This window comes from Babylonia areolata, chromosome 13 (genome assembly GCF_041734735.1).
Source record: "Babylonia areolata isolate BAREFJ2019XMU chromosome 13, ASM4173473v1, whole genome shotgun sequence".
Classification (NCBI taxonomy): domain Eukaryota; kingdom Metazoa; phylum Mollusca; class Gastropoda; order Neogastropoda; family Buccinidae; genus Babylonia; species Babylonia areolata.
The window spans coordinates 8750892-8755791 of record NC_134888.1 but is presented as its reverse complement, the minus strand read 5'-3'; positions in this window follow the sequence as shown (position 1 = coordinate 8755791).

Below are 4900 nucleotides of genomic sequence, written 5' to 3'. Positions count from 1 at the left end.
TGAAAACAATAATGGGGTGGAGTTTACCATGATGTTAACTGAAAACAATACAGTGGTGGAGTTTACCTAGATGTTAAATGAAAACAATAATGGGGTGGAGTTTACCTAGATGTTAAATGAAAACAATAATGGGGTGGAGTTTACCTAGATGTTAAATGAAAACAATACAGTGGTGGAGTTTACCATGATGTTAAATGAAAACAATAATGGGGTGGAGTTTACCTAGATGTTAAATGAAAACAATACAGTGGTGGAGTTTACCTAGATGTTAAATGAAAACAATACAGTGGTGGAGTTTACCTAGATGTTAAATGAAAACAATACAGTGTTGGAGTTTACCTAGATGTTAACTGAAAACAATACAGTGGTGGAGTTTACCATGATGTTAAATGAAAACAATAATGGGGTGGAGTTTACCTAGATGTTAAATGAAAACAATACAGTGGTGGAGTTTACCATGATGTTAAATGAAAACAATACAGTGGTGGAGTTTACCATGATGTTAAATGAAAACAATACAGTGGTGGAGTTTACCATGATGTTAAATGAAAACAATAATGGGGTGGAGTTTACCATGATGTTAAATGAAAACAATAATGGGGTGGAGTTTACCATGATGTTAAATGAAAACAATAATGGGGTGGAGTTTACCATGATGTTAAATGAAAACAATAATGGGGTGGAGTTTACCTAGATGTTAAATGAAAACAATACAGTGTTGCAGTTTACCTAGATGTTAAATGAAAACAATACAGTGGTGGAGTTTACCTAGATGTTAAATGAAAACAATAATGGGGTGTCCAGAAACAAACGGCAGGCTAACAAGAAGGCTATTCTGTTGCTTTGAACATGGCTTTGTTGGTGGCTTTTTTTTTATTGTCAATTTTATTTATTTCTATAATCAGTCCGTGTGGAACCGTCGTAGCACCACGATACTGACTCGTGCACTGACCTTCTCCATTCAGGACGATCATGTGTGAGTGGCGTTGTACAGCGGCTAAGGAGTCAGGGATGATGGAAAAAAAAAAGATGAGGGAAAAAAAAGAGCATAGATATCAAACAGTTCAATGGAGACTCATTAAACCCATGGTTAGATGGCTGTCATTACTTGTCACAGCAGATTTCTCTGTGTGAAATTCGGGCTGCTCTCCGTGTGGAGATTATGTCACCACAGTGCATTACCAGTCTGTTTTTTTCTTTTCCTGCAAATGTATTTGCTTTACTATCAAAGTGGATTTTTTTAAAAACAGAATTTAGCAAGTGACGACCCTTTTGTTGTCATTGGTTCTTTTACGTGTGCTAAGTGCATGCTACATGCGGGAACTCGGTTTATTGTCTCTTCCGAAAGAAAATTTCGCAAGTGACCGCCCCTTTGTTGCCGTGGGTTCTTTTACGTGTGTTAAGTGCATGCTGCGCTCGGGACCTCGGTTTATTGTCTCTTCCGAAGGACTCACACACATCCATGAACGATTCAGAAGACCTGTGGAAAGTCAGATTTTCTCTCTAGGTGTCTGACATGAGGGGAGGGGAGAGGGGAGAGAGGTAGGGGTCGCAAAGAAGCTGATGAGAAATTTGACCTACTTTTATTTTCATTGATCCAGTTCCTTCAGCCCTAGTTCTGAGATCCCGTCGACACACCTTTAAAAAAATAACCCCAAAACAATGCGGTCATATGTGACCTGGTTAAGAAAAAAAAAGAAAAAAAGAAAGAAAGAAAGAAAGAAAGAAAAGAAAAGAAAAGAAAGAAAGAAAGAAAGAAAGAAAAAGCGAAAAAGGAAAAACAAACGAACGAATAAACAAATACATGAACGACTGGTGAAATGAATATATATATATATATATATATATATATAAAGAGAGGAAAACCATAATAACTGAGTAGCCTTTTGATAGCTAACGCTTGTGCGCTCACACACACACACACACACACACAATCTTCAGCAGGGTATAAAAGCCCACTGACAGCTGACCTTAAATGGAAAGACATTCTTCGCCTTCTTCGTTCGTGGGCTGCGACTCCCACGTTCACTTGTAGAAAGGAATATAACCCCCGCCATGTAGGCAGCCATACTCCGTTTTCGGGGGGATGAATGCCGGGTATGTTCTTGTTTCCATAACCCACTGAACGCTGACATGGATTACGGGATCTTTAACGTGCATATTTGCATATTTCATCTCCACCCTTTACCCACGGGGCCCCGTGACCGGGCTTGGAACCAATGGAAAGACTTAAAACTGAAGACTATCCAGAAGCATAGATGTAGGCCCCCCCCACCCCCCAGTCCCCATCCCTTTCACATGTTGATTATGGAAACTTATGAACAATACTGCTTTCTGAAACTTCTGCGCTGGAAAATATGCATCTCCCCCCCTCTCCACCCTTCTCCTCTCCCCCCTCCCCTCTCTCTCTTTCTGTTTGTTCTGGTTTGTGTTTTCTGTCTTTCATGTCACCATTCGCTACGTGTACGGAATACTGGTCACCGATTTAACGCAGCCAGCGTGACCGTAAGTGTGCATAATTCTTAACAAACACCTAAGGCCTATATGGTCTTTGCTTCCCAAGTACACTGTGATGAAGAGCACGTATGTGCGTGCGTGCGTGCGTGCGTGCGTGCGTGTGTGTGTGTGTGTGCGTGTGTGTGTGTGTGTGTGTGTGTGTGTGTGTGTGTGTGTGTGTTGACAAGGCAGAAGTCTGGCAAAAAGAATACCTGACCACTTTTTTCCCTCTCCCTTTGGTGGATGGGAAATAACCGTAACCTGATCAACGATGCACACTTTTTTACGTTCTCTCATTACTTTCGGTCCAACATCCCATGATGAAGTTATGAGCTAAATTTGGCATCACAGACTTTTCACTGTCGAAAAAAAACCCTGTCAAAGCATATTAGTTTCCTCAGTGTGTGAATGACCAAGCTAGTTTTGGCCCGAACGTCCATATCCAATTGATATCCACGCGTATTTCACGTTTTTATTTAATCGCACACAACATACACTAAAAAAGTATAACTGTGTCAGTGTGTGGTAGAAGAGGGTGGGTGGGGGGGGGGGGGGGGGGGTGAGGGCGGTGGAGGGAAAATCCGTGTACTTTTATGTGTTGTGTGGGACCTGGGTACTATCGCTCGTCTGGGTTGAGGTCTTCGTGTCAGAGTAACGGGCGACATACACACTGCAGGCTCCCCCCTTTCTCACAAATCATCCACACTGGCACCCCCCCGTTTACACAGCCACGTGTGCCCCGTTTACACAGCCACGTGTGCCCCGTTTACACAGCCACGTGTGCCCCGTTTACACAGCCACGTGTGCCCCGTTTCATCCATAACAAACAAAAGTCCACTGGGGGGACTGGGGGCGGGGTGGGGGGGGGTGGGTGGGGGGGGGGCTACATCTATGCTTCTGGATAGTCTTCAGTTTTAGGTCTTTCCATTGGTTCGAATCACGATCATGGCGCCTCGTGGGTAAAGGGTGGAGATTTTTTCCGATCTCCCAGGTCAGCAGATGTGTTGACCTAGAACCCCCTTCGTGTGTATACGCACGCAGAAGATCAAATATGCAAATGTGTACAATAAAGATCCCGTAATCCATGTCAGCGTTCGGTGGGTTATGGAAACAAGAACACACCCGGCATGCATTCCCCCGAAAACGGAGTATGGCTGCCTACATGGCGGGGTAATATTCCTTTCTACAAGTGAACGTGGGAGTCGCAGCCCACGAACGAAGAAGGCGAAGAATGTCTTTCCATTTAAAGAGGTCAACTGTCAATGGGCTTTTATACCCTGCTGAAGATTGTGTGTGTGTGTGTGTGTGTGTGTGTGTGTGTGTGTGTGTGTACGCACGCGCAAGCGTTAGCTATCAAAAGGCTACTCAGTTATTAAGGTAGGTGCATGTTTTCTCTTTTTTTTTCTTTTTTAATTATTCATTTCACCAGTCGTTCAGTTATTTGTTTATTCGTTCGTTTCTTTTTCCTTTTTTTTTTGAACCAGGTCACATATGACCGCATTGTTTTAACTAAAAAAAGATGTGTCAACTGGATCTCAGAACTGGGGCTGAAGGAACTGAATAAATGAAAATAAAAGTAGGTCAAACTTTCTCATCAGACCCCTACCTCTCTCCCCTCTCCCCTCCCCTCATGTCAGACACCTAGAGAGAAAATCTGACTTTCCACAGGTCTTCTGAATCGTTCATGGATGTGTGTGAGTCTTTCGGAAGAGACAATAAACCGAGGTCCCGAGCGCAGCATGCACTTAGCACACGTAAAAGAACCCACGGCAACAAAAGGGCCGTCACTCGGTTTTCATTTAACATCTTGGTAAACTCCACCACTGCATTGGTCCGTCGTTGGGAGACCTCACATGCGGCAGGTAGTACTGGGTTACATGGTACCAGTAGCAAGGGCTACTGACCTGACCTGACCAGTTGTTTCATTTGACATTTTGGTAAACTTGTGAGGGACAGCATCTCTTTGACGACCCAAGTGAAAGTCACTATGGCACAGCACTTACCCGGAGTCAGAGCTGATTTACCTGAAAATGAATCGGGTATGCATGGTACACCTGACCGCTCTTGACGTGCTCACGTTTTGACCTCCCTGTATCATCGACGATCACTTAAAAATAGATAAATCAATATATAATTAATTTTTGTTACTTACTTACTTATTTTGTAAGATTTATTTATTTCATTTTCTTCTGAATTCGACCCACATACACAAACCAGACATCCTGATTACGTCGACTCGAATAATTCCTTCTTATTAACGTTTTGTTCAGAGACCCTTAATTAAAACCTGCTGTTTTGTCTGCTGTTTGTGACGATGAATACATACTCGCCAATGCTGACCCCGTTATCACACGATCACCTCCTTTGTAACACAGTTTTTTTTCCCACACCTCCATTAGTCGTA